Source organism: Tursiops truncatus, chromosome 13 (genome assembly GCF_011762595.2).
Source record: "Tursiops truncatus isolate mTurTru1 chromosome 13, mTurTru1.mat.Y, whole genome shotgun sequence".
Classification (NCBI taxonomy): domain Eukaryota; kingdom Metazoa; phylum Chordata; class Mammalia; order Artiodactyla; family Delphinidae; genus Tursiops; species Tursiops truncatus.
Window position 1 is genome coordinate 3,815,796 of NC_047046.1, and position 12,094 is coordinate 3,827,889.

Here is a 12,094-nt window from a genome sequence, read left to right on the forward strand (position 1 = left end):
TTTAGAGAAGCGGCCGACTTTGACAAGACAGAGCCAGCCTGGGGTGATGAACTCACCGGTCATGCTCCACTCTCGCAGGGGCTCACGACCAAACCCAGCAGGCAACCAGGGACCACGGAGCCCACTGGTGGTGTCCACACAGGTCAGACCTCTGTGAGCAGAGGGAGAAAGATGGAGGCTGGATCCGGGGGAGGACCAACAGCTCAGAGGATAACCCTGAAAATCAAGGTTATAGAAACAAACTGTTGCTCACCTCTACCTAGAGACTCCTACCTGGTGAAGGGTCACAGCTGGAAGCTGCTGTCTTTGTGTGTAAAGGGAGATTCACAAGGGTTAAGGTGGTTCAAGACGCGTGAATCCCCATGGGGACTCTCAGTATAATCCGAAAGACTCAAAAGAATTGAAATGGCAACAGCATCCTCACCACGTGAGGCAACTCATATCCGAGCATCACCCACGTCTTCCCGCCATCCCTTGGGTTGGGGAATGGCTGGACTCAGGGATCCCAAGTCCCTGTTAGGAGTCTGGGATGCCCGCGCTGCCCTGGGCATCGACTGACCCCAGCTCTGCATGGATGAAGTAATAACTCTAGGCTACACCTCTTCTTACGTCACAAATTGTTGTGTTTCATTTCAGAAGAATGAGATGTTTTACGTAAAAGCCATTCTGCGCTCAAGTCACAGAAGAACCAAATATGTCTGATGCTTCTCAGAGAATTCTATTTCAGAAAAATATGCTTTATTCCACAAATGCTTATGGATCTTTTTGTCTGCATAGCTCTTCAGGTTAAAACAATTCTAATCGATAACTAGTCTTACACATTTTGCATTGCCCTATAGCAAGTATGAGTACATCGTAACTGCATAGAAGGAATGACTAAGTGTATTACGGTTGATCAAATGTGTGATGAATGGCTTTTACGTGTAAATTCATTCTACAAATATTTATTGCATACATATATGTGTTTAATATATGCTATTGCTCTACCAAGATTTTTTTTAAGGAAACCATGCATGCATGTATTAGGATTAATTAGATATACAAAAGAATACCTTTGCCAGTGGTGTATTGATGTTTAACAACAGGCACTCTGAAGTTTATTCTACATGATACAGATAAGGGCCGTGTAGCCCATAATTTACAAATAACAAAATGTATAATATTCCTTATTAAAAATCCTATACAGCCAATTGATTTTTTTATTAAAACTTTATTTTTTAGAGCAGTTTTAGATTCACTGAAAAATTGAGGGGAAGGTACAGAGATGTCCATGTGCCCCCTGCCCCCACCCATGCACGGCCTCCCCGGTTATCAGCATCCCCACCAGGTGGTACATTTGTTACAACTGATGCGCCTACGCGGATACATCATCGTCACCCAAAGGCCATAGTTTCCACGAGGGCTCTCTCCGGGTGTTGTACATTCTATGTGTCTGGACAAATGTATAAGGACACGTATCCACCACGACGGTCTCATAGAGAGTATTTTCACTGCCTTAAAAATTCTCTGTGCTCCACCTAGGCATCCCTCACCTCTCCTACCGCGGGACCACTCATCTTTCTCTGTCTGCATAGCTGCGCCTTTGCCAGAATGTCACGTGTCATCAAACAGTGTGTAGCCTTTTCAGATTGGCTTCTTTCATTTCGTACTATGTATTTCAGTGTAAGGTAGCTTAAACGTAGTTAAGGTGGCTATAAAACATCTAAGAATCCCTAATTGCCTTCCCAACCACCTTTGGGAGAGCACCAATTCTAATTTTCTAAACTGACACACAGCCATTCCCAGGAGAACATCGCATCCTGCACGTCAGGAAACAGAAGAGCGTATTGTTTAAAGAGTGGGGATGCGGTACTATGAGAGCTGGCTTCAGAGTCCCAGATCCACCACTTACAAGGTAGTCACTTAGAGGCCTTGAGCCTCAATGCTCTCATCTGTCCCATGCACTCAGGAGCACACACCGCATGGACTTTTTGTGAGTGAAATGCGATAATGCTTGTCTTACACTTAGCACCGTGTCTGGCCATGGTCAAAGCTTAATGTTTGAAAAATGTCAGCAGCGATATTGTTGCAGCTTGGCTGCCTGGGAAAAGTCTCTCAGATGCCATTTAGCATGGAGGATGTTTATTAAATGATGCCCCTGGGGCTTCCCTGGTGGCGCAGTGGTTGAGAGTCCGCCTGCCGATGCAGGGGACACGGGTTCGTGCCGCGGTCCAGGAAGATCCCACATGCCGCAGAGCGGCTGGGCCCGTGAGCCATGGCCGCTGACCCTGTGCGTCCGGAGCCTGTGCTCCGCAACGGGAGAGGCCACAGCAGTGAGAGGCCCACGTACCGAAAAAAAAAAAAAAAAAATGATGCCCCTGGGACCATCTCCTGTGGAAGGGTGAAGGAAGCAGAATCGGGCAGGGGGAGATGCTGATCCCTGGGCAGGTCCAGAGACAGCCTTGCCTGACACCCCTGCCCCTCAACCCCCTCCAGCAGGCTCCGGAATAGAATGGTCCGGCAGAAGTGTCTCCATTGAGACTGAGACGGCCAGGCGTTGGTAGCCCTGCGTGGATCCATCGCTGGGTGCGGGGAAGGGCGCGCCCTTAGGAGAGGCAGCTCTGCAGGTCATTCTTGAAGGGGCTGGCGGCTGAAGACTTTTAGCTCACAGCACTCCCAGCAGCTGGGACAAAAGCACTTCCTTGAGAGGGGACCAAGGTGATACTTGGCAGTTCCAAGCACAGCAAGGGTAATGATGGTGAGGACAATGATAAAGGGGCTGAGGAAGAAGCAAAGCTGCCCCTTTATGAGTGAGGAGGACGGGTCAGAAGGAATCCACTTTCCTCCCGGCTGCTCTGCCTGTCACTTTCATGTTCGTACACCCGCCCTCACCTGCTTGCTGCAGATGTAGCGCTCATCTATTTTAAGATGTGTTTTCAACCGTGCTCTGATGGGGGCTATGTGGAGGGCTCTCGGAGACCAGTTTCAGCATCTGTACAATTTCTTTAAGTGCCACCTGCCCCCGGCCGTGTAATGGGCTTGGGTAATTACAGCTGACACTGCAATCAGCTTTCAGCTTGAAACATGCGGGGAAAAAAAGCTTCCGAAGAGCCTCGCTGAAGTTTATCTTCGAGTTCATCTTGTCTGTGGGTTTTTACCCTTCACCACCATCGCTCGCAAGTGAGCCCAGCTTGTTAATTAAGAGGAAAACCGGTCGGGCAGGGATAGAAATGTTGCTTCCTGTCTCCAGAAAGAGACCTATTAAAACTTCAAGCCTGGGTTGTAACATGGCCAGATCAAGACCCTGCTGCCTGTACTGGGTTAAATGGTGTCCCTCCTCCCCACAAACTCATGTCGACCTGGCACCTTAGAACGCGACCTCGTTTGGAAATAGGATCTTTGTGGATGTATGAAATCAACATGAGGTCTTACTGGATTGGGTGGGCTCTACCTCCAGTGGCTGGTGTCCTTATAAGATGAGAGGACACACAGGGAGAAGATGTCCAGGTGAGCACAGAAGTAGAACTTGAAGTGATGTAGTTACAAGCTAGAAGACAGGCATGGGACATAGCCTCCTTCAGAAGGAGCCTGGGGCTTCTGGCCTCCAGAACTGATGAGAGAATAAATGTCTGTCTTTTAAGCCCCTCAGTTTGTGGTACTTTGTTACAGCAGCCCTAGGTAATGAATACAGTGCCCAAGAAAACCAAGCTATCAACCATTAAATGAATAGCCAACTGAGGTCGACAGGCTACACACAGCTTTTGAAACGTACCGTCACAGAAGGCTGTCAAGTGTTGGGAAATGGTGTTGCCGATGTCAAGGGTCTGCTAGAGGTTAGATGAGAAATGGATCAGTTCATGCCAGAACATCATTACTTGATGCCAGACCGACTCTCTGATGGTATTTTATAGAATTGCTTCTGTTTTATTTTTATTTATTTTTTCCTGTCTCCTCATGAGACTGGAAGCTCCCTGAAAGCAACGGAGCCTGTCTGCACTGATCATCGTATAATTCCTAGTGCCTGGACCAGGGCCAGGGACATAGTCGGTGCTGAGTCATCCCTTTATTCATGCAGGGGTCGACGGAAACAAAATGCACAGCCTAAAAGTTGAGCATTATGTTGTTTTTTTTTTTTTTTTGCGGTACGCGGGCCTCTCACTGTTGTGGCCTCTCCCGTTGCGGAGCACAGGCTCCGGACGCACAGGCTCAGCGGCCATGGCTCACGGGCCCAGCCGCTCCGCGGCATGTGGGATCTTCCCGGACCAGGGCACAAACCCGCGTCCCCTGCATCGATAGGCGGACTCTCAACCACTACGCCACCAGGGAAGCCCGAGCATTATGTTTTATTCAGCAGACTTACTGAGGACTCAAGCCCAGGAGTCAGCCTCTCAGATGGCTCTGAGGGACCGCTCCAAAGAGGTAAGCGCGGGGGGCGCCAGGATATATAGGAGTTTTTGCTGGAAAAAAAAACAAAACTAAAAAAAGCAGGTAGTTGAACATCAAAAGATTACTGCTAATTAAAGAAAAACCAGGCATCTCAAGTTAACGAATGTAGCACTTTTCCATGGATGGGAAGATGCAAGAGTCTGGGCTCATTGAAATCATTCCTTTGGTATGAACCTTAAGTATCTAGGGCCAGTATCCTGTTTTCTCCATCCTGAATCCCCTTGTGGGCGAGTCAGCTACAGTGGCTGATTGCTTTACTAGCCAAGCCGCAACATCCTTTGTGTACTGAAATGGCAGGCGACATGCCTTGTCCACACAGGCAACACCCAGTTTTTGAGGTCCTGCCACAAGACAGGCAGGGAGGTGGGTAATGGTGTGTGTCTACGTGCAGATCAAGCCCGGTCCCTGCTTCCAGCTCGCAGACTAGAGTAACTTTCAATCCGTGACGTCCAGGACATTTCAACAAATTGTAATGAACAGAATAGAGTAGAATAGAATAGAAACTATCAGCGTGTATTGTATAGTGTATGTTGTAATGTTAGATTTTTTTTAATGTTTATGTTTATGTATATGCATTTCTCCCCATCGGTCTTAGGCAAAATGGGTTAATTGGGTTAGCAGGACAGGACAGGCAGTAAACAAATCATTGGATGAATGGCTGTGGAATATCCCTGCTAACCATGGTAAGCGCACCTCCAGGCGAGAAATTTCAGGATGCCTTCGGGTTTCATCTTCTCATTGCTTTCCTTCAATTATAAAACCTGTGGTTCATAGGCTTTTTTCTCCAGATTCCTTTGCTGACTGTTACGTCGATATGGCTTCTTGTGTTTACAGGAGACAATAAACAGAAGGGGAAAATGGGCGGCGCTCTTCCACCAAGGCGGTGAGGACGGGCGGGGAGATGGGGGTAGGGCACTCCACAGCTGCCCCGTGGCAGGGTTCTCTCCTGGCATCACTTTTAATCCTCAGGAATAAAGCACAGCAGGAACTGAGGGGGATCCCAACCCAGCTGCCTGGGCTGAATCAGGACCTTTTTGACACCCAGGCTCTTGAAATCCCTGTGAGCATTGGAATAGGTACCCGAGCCTGCACCGCCCCCCCCCCCCCCCCCCCGCCCAGAACACAGATCTCTCAGTGATGTGGAGACGATGTGTCAGATTTGGGGGTGCTCTTTCTTTCAAAGGAGCACTTCTTGTGTGTCGGCAGATGCTGGGTCCTGCTGGTAAGAAAAGGCTTTAAATCTAAAAATAAATCACGTTAACAGTGTTTGAAATACACCGTCGGGATATTCACCAGTGATTTTAGTTTTACACAGACGTTTGCTTTTTGAAAAAGGCAAAAGCTAAAGCCTTTGGCAAAACACTCCCTGTTTCAGGTGTTTCATTTGTCTGAGACTCTGTTCCTCAAGCTGGATTCGTTTGGGTCCAGCCATCCAGTTCTGCCCTGGGCAGGTCACAGCTGTTCTATCATTTGATATATTTCATTTAAACTGAGGTGCCTTCTTTACTGAACTATTTACTCCTGGTTTGTCCTAAGTCAAAATATCCATGGAATGATGCTTCTCCCCTAACATTCAATTAGAATAAAGCCAACTATTAACATAAAAACAAAGCTTGAAAGCAAACACAGCAAGATAGGAACAGAAACTTGGTGTTGCATACATGGGTGTTCATTCTACAATTATTTCAACTCTTCCTTTTTTTTTTAACGTTCAGAATAAAATGATGGAAAACAAAGTGCAAGTGCTTCTCCGTGTTCCCTAATCATCTCCCGCACTCTGCGTGGTGTTCGTGATACATTTTGTTCATTACTCTTCAGCCTGCATACTTGTTTGTCGTACTTGAGTGCTGTCGGTTTTTTTATTCACTTAACATGTTCTTTAAGTGAAGGCACCTTTTAAATTTGAATACATGTTCTGGGTCTGTATTTCCAGGTCCCTCTGGCCTCAGGATTCCCATCTTTCTGGTGCAAATAAGATGACTACCTGGGCTCCATCTCAGGAAGGAGGTGGGTGACCCTGCAGAAATAAGGGCTGAAGTAGGGAAGCCATTCCCAGCCTGGGTTCTGAGAGTGGACAGACTCGGGTGGTTACAGCTTCACTCTCTGAGGTCCGTTCCAGCTCGTTTCCCAGGGCAGCGGAGATCCCCTCACATATTTACCTCTGACAGAGCCTTTGGAGATGGGTTCCTCCCCATGTGCGCCGGCAGCATTATGCACGCTGCCCTGAGAGCAGAGGTCCCCTGGGACTGTGATGACGTTTTGGGGCATCAGTGCAGAGGTGCCCAAGCTGTGGAGCTGTTTCCTTATTAACACAGAAATAGGATGAGAAGTATCCTAGTTCTGCCATCCTAGCTTTATCCCTCTTCCTGCCTCCTATATTGCATCCTTTGGTCATTTCACTCAAAGTCACTTTCTTTTCTGGGACCCCCTAGAGACGGTTGATTGGGCCAAGCCCTTTACAATCCTAGAAACCTCCCTATCCAGGCAGATGGGATACGGGCGCACGGATAGAAAAATAAAACCAGATTCTGCTGAGCATCACAAGAGCAAATTCTGATTTTCCTCTCTTCTCTGCTGCCTCCTAGTGGTGAGAGCTTGTGTGGTCTCCCGTCCTCCCTGTGTGTCAGTTTCCTCGTCTGTAAAATGGGGATGATAATGATCACAGCCACCCGCAAGGAAAAGGAGACAATTGAATGTGTAAATATTGGTAAAGTGCTTAGAATAGTCCCTGGTGCAAGGGTGCAAACAAGTGTTAGCTACTATTGTTATTATCCAACTGCCAACACGTTACCATTTCCTGGCAAATATGTTACAAGTTGTAAGCAAGGTAAGAGGAGAGAAAGAATCCATTCCCATCATCGGCCCTGGTGTCCCGCCCACGCATTGTTCATTTCTCATATTTCACGCACAGCATCCTGCAAAGAGGGCACTGCCATCCTCATATTTCACATGATAAATATGGAGTTTTAATGCAGCTAAGCTGCTTCTATGGGAGGCACAACCAGATGCGCCCACAGGGGCACCTTGTTCTGAAGCCTGCACTCTTCTTATCTTAGCGATTTGGACACTCATTTCATTAAAGTTGCACCTTATCTTTTCACCAAACAGAGCTGTAATAAATGCAAGTTTGTCTCAAGAACTGCAAAAATTGGGGACACAGGTTCATTGCCTGGTCCGGGAAGAACCCACATGCCACGGAGCAACTAAGCCCGTGCGCCACAGCTACCGAGCCTGCGTTCTAGAGCCCGCGAGCCACAACTACTGAGCCCGAGCGCCGCAACTACTGAAGCCTGTGCGCCTAGAGCCCATGCTCTGCAATAAGAGAAGCCACCGCAATGAGAAGCCCGTGCACCGCAATGAAGAGTAGCCCCGCTCGCCGCAATTAGAGAAAGGCTGCGTGCAGCAACGAAGACCCAACGCAGCCAAAAATAAATAAATAAAATTTAAAAAAAGAACCGCAAAAATCGCCTCTCAGTACCAAACATCTGACTTTTCTTTATTTTGCAAAATCTAAATGTTCATTTCCCTGTAAATGTGACGCGATTTACAAATAAGTACTTCTGAGCCTTTTGAATGTTGGTGACTCTGAATTGTTCTATTGGAGGTTGAAAACTGTAACGAAAAAGCACTGCATTTTGCGCCTCAAATTCTGATGAAAAATACTCACCGGCAAGGACTAGAACAATTTTCCTTTATGTTATACAGGTCAAGGTAAACTATTACGACCTCTGGCTCATAATGGAGTCACTGACCATCAGTTAGCCTCTTCAGATCACTCTTCTGTTTAATGTATATTTAAAAATCTGCACCTTAAACTGGAAGTTTCTGAAAGGACTCTGTTAGGTACTTGAGGAAATAAAAGATTTACCTGCAATTATACTCCAATAAAGATGTAAAAAATGAAATTATACTCCAATAAAGATGTAAAAAATGAAAAAAAAAAGAACTGCAAATTTCTCCAAATAAATAAATAAATAAATATAAAAAATATAAAAAAAATTTACTGGTAAAATATTAAGGTATGCATCATTTTCAAGACCACATGCTTCTTAACTTTGTTTCCCATCAATAATTTTTATAAGGAAAATAATGCATCTATGGGGAAAAGTTTGCACAACCTTCTTTCAAAATGAAGATGCCCTGCTAAACCAGGGGCAGCTCTATAGTAAAATGTGAAGGAAGGGGTGTAGCTGAGGGCTGGGCTGGTACCAGGGATACAGGAAGACATTTTCAGTCAGGTTGACCTAGTGACATGCCCTGCTGTCTTTTCTTTTTTTAAATAAATAAATTTATTTATTTATTTATGGCTGTGTTGGGTCTTTGATGCGGTGCGTGGGCTTCTCATTGCGGTGGCTTCTTTTGCTGCGGAGCAGGGGCTCTAGGCACGTGGGTTTCAGTAGTTGTGGCACAAGGGCTCAGTAGTTGTGGGCTTTAGAGCGCAGACTCAGTAGCTGTGGCACATGGGCTTAGTTGCTCTGCGGCATGTGGAATCTTCCAGGACTAGGAATTGATCCTGTGTCCCCTGCATTGGCAGGTGGATTCTTAACCACTGTGCCACCAGGGAAGTCCCCTCCTGCTGTCTTTTATTCCCAGCTGTGTTATCTTGTGCATGATGCCTACTCTTCGAAGGCTCAATTTCCCCATCTGTCAATGGGAGGTGACACCAGCGTAAGTCCATGGGCTGCTTTTGGAAGAAAACAGTAAAATGTAACAGAAACAGACTTGTCTAACCTGATAGCATGCTGAAAATGTGGGCTTTGTGCTGGCATAATTCTCCCTCCTCCAGTCTAGAAGCCATGTGTGGAGAAGTGTCAGTTGCCATGGCAGCCACCACCTGTGGAGCAGGCCTGTCCTGATGGTTGCCCTGGAATCTGATAGACTTCGCACCATCTCTAGGGATTTATCATTTTAGTATTAAATCACTAGGTTACGTGCTGTGACTCAAAATGTTTAAATGTGTGCACTGTACTTCCAAAGCCTAGAATACCCACACATGAGGAGTCATAAATATGCTTTAGAAATTAAGAATTATTTCCTCTGTATCACACATGTCGTTCCTAATAGGATGTCTTTGGTGTGTATTTCCAAGTGGGTTTTGAAATGAGTGTTTCTCTATCAGCCTGCTGATGCACGAGGCTTTGGAAAAGAAAATTGACCAACTGAAACCAAACCCCGAGATTTGTGCCCAAAGTACGCATGGTTGTTTCAGGGGTTCTGGGCTAAGCGCTATGGTGGATACTGGCCAAAGGTCAGCCACCATTTCGTTTAAGACAAACGCATAGGATCAGTCCAAAGGGCATTTCCTGGTTGCATGGGGAGTAGAGCCCAAGTGGAGGATCTCGAGTTTTTCCAGCGACTGAATTTTTCCTCTCTGTGACTAATGGAATTTAGGTCAGAAGAGAGTGAGGATACCATCCCTGCTTTCCAAGAGGGTTATTCCTTTAAAAAAGGTCTAGATTAGCTGCAAAGCTTAGTCCACTTAAATTCGTAGCATCCCAACTACCCTGAAAGGACAAGGCTGATTTCGTAAGAACCAAGAGCAGGTGATTACTGTGGTGTTTGTTCATTCGGCAAGCTGAACCCATGTCCCCTCCCGTGCTAAATGTGGGGTTTAGGAAGGCAATTACACAAGTCCATGGACAAAACTCGCAGTTTAAAAGGACAACAGAGCCGTAAAGCAACAATAAATACGCTAACCTTGTCAGGATTGTCTTTGTTGAAAGCGGTAAGAATGGTGATTAGTTGACTCATACTTTGGAGGTCTTCCACGGCTTCAGAAACTGGCTCCTGTGATGCCATCAGGCTGTGGTCTCCTTGTGTCTTACCTCTGCTTTCATTTGTATACTCCTCACTTTTAGGCAAGTCCTCTCCATAGAGACCCCCATACGCCCCAGACCGCCAGTGTCCTAGAGATAACGTGACCAGGATAGAAAGCCGCTGTTCCAATGATTCTAACAGTGATGGTGACAAAACCCAGCTTGGTTTGGTCCATGGCTCCCACCTGAGCCAATCACCAACGGCCAGAAATATGGGATACTAGGATTAGTTGGGCCCGGGTCTGGTGCCAGCCCTGGAACTATAGTGGGGGCCCCTCTAGCCAAACCTCGTGGTCCAAGAGCCAGGATGAGGTGCTTCCTCGAAGATGAATGCAGCGGCGGGGGTGGGGGGGACCCTAGGAGGGGGATGGATGCTGGGTGGGAGGGCATCATAGCTCCAGTGGGACCAATGTTGTGATAACAATCTCAAACAACACAGGAGCATGGAGACAGGCACTTAGCCACGGGGCATTACTTAGGGCTAGGGGCTGGGACCGCTGTCCCAATCCCTGAGGAATAGGGAGAAGTGGGCCAGGTGAAGAGGAAGAAACAGGGAGAGTGTAAAGGGCAGAGGGGACGAGCAGAGAGGCAGAATTCAGAGAAACAAAGGCATAGGAAGGAAACTTCCAGTGACTTGGATCAGCTGGAAAACAAGAGTAGAGTTGAATGCAGACCAGGAGGGCCGTTGGGAGCCGTGTTACAGAGTTGGAGCTTTAACAAAGGCTGTAAAATGGATGAGTTTTTAATAGGTTTTCTCCCTGGGGAACAGATTTATAGTTTAGAAATCTCCCTTTAGCAGTCAGGAGGCATTGAAATAATTAAGATAAAAAATGAATGGAAATGAACAGTGCAGCAATGTAGCTAGAAGGGAGTGGGATGGTTTTATATTATTAATGTGGTTGAATGACTACAAAATACTGACTGACTGAAAGAGAAGAAAGTTCAAGATAAATCACAGGTTCCTGGAAAGAAAGAGCGTTCTGGAAACAGACATTTGGTTTTCTAATTCCAGCTCTGCCCTGATAGGCTGGGCCACCATGGGCAAGTTCCTTAACCTCTCTGTGCTCCAGTTTCCTCATCTGTCAAAATGAGAAACATAATATTACCTATGGCATAGGGTGCTTGTGAAAACAAAGCACTTAGAACAATCCTGGCCACAAGTGTCAAGTGTTGTTATATTATCTTTATTTTCATCATTCTTTGCATCAGAGAACAAAGGAGGAAGCAGAATCTAGGGAGAAGAGAGAGGAGAGAGGACCACGAGAGGGCGGGGTGGGGGGCACCATAGAAGCCTCTTTCTGTTGTGACGCTCACGACAGGGCTGGGTAATGTGTCAGCACACTGCACCACGTGGCCGATGTGAGCAGAGGACAGCGCCCCTCTGAGCCATATTGGAGTTCCAGGCAACAAGGAAAGTGTCCACGCTCGTATACGTATTTAATGTCAGCTGATGTGAAATTCACTTAACATAAAATTAGCCATTTAATTGCAAGGAAGGGGGATTCAGAGCACTGCTGTTTGTCATAGGCAGACTTGTAGAACAATCTGAATTTTTATCCATGTGCATGTATTGTTTTGATGACGATTTTGAATATCAACATGTTAATAAAAGAATTCAGCACGTTAAAAAATTAATCATTTAAAAGCAAACAATTTAGTGAAATTTGGTGTGTTCACAGTGTTGTACAAAACCTACCTCTATTTGGTTACCAAATCTTTTCATCCTCCCAATAGGAACCCTGTACCCCCTAAACATTACTCTCCAATCCCCTCTCCCCCATCACCTGGTCATCAGCTATCCGAATTCTGTCTCTAGGGATTTCCCTATTCTAGCTATTTCATATAAATTTCAT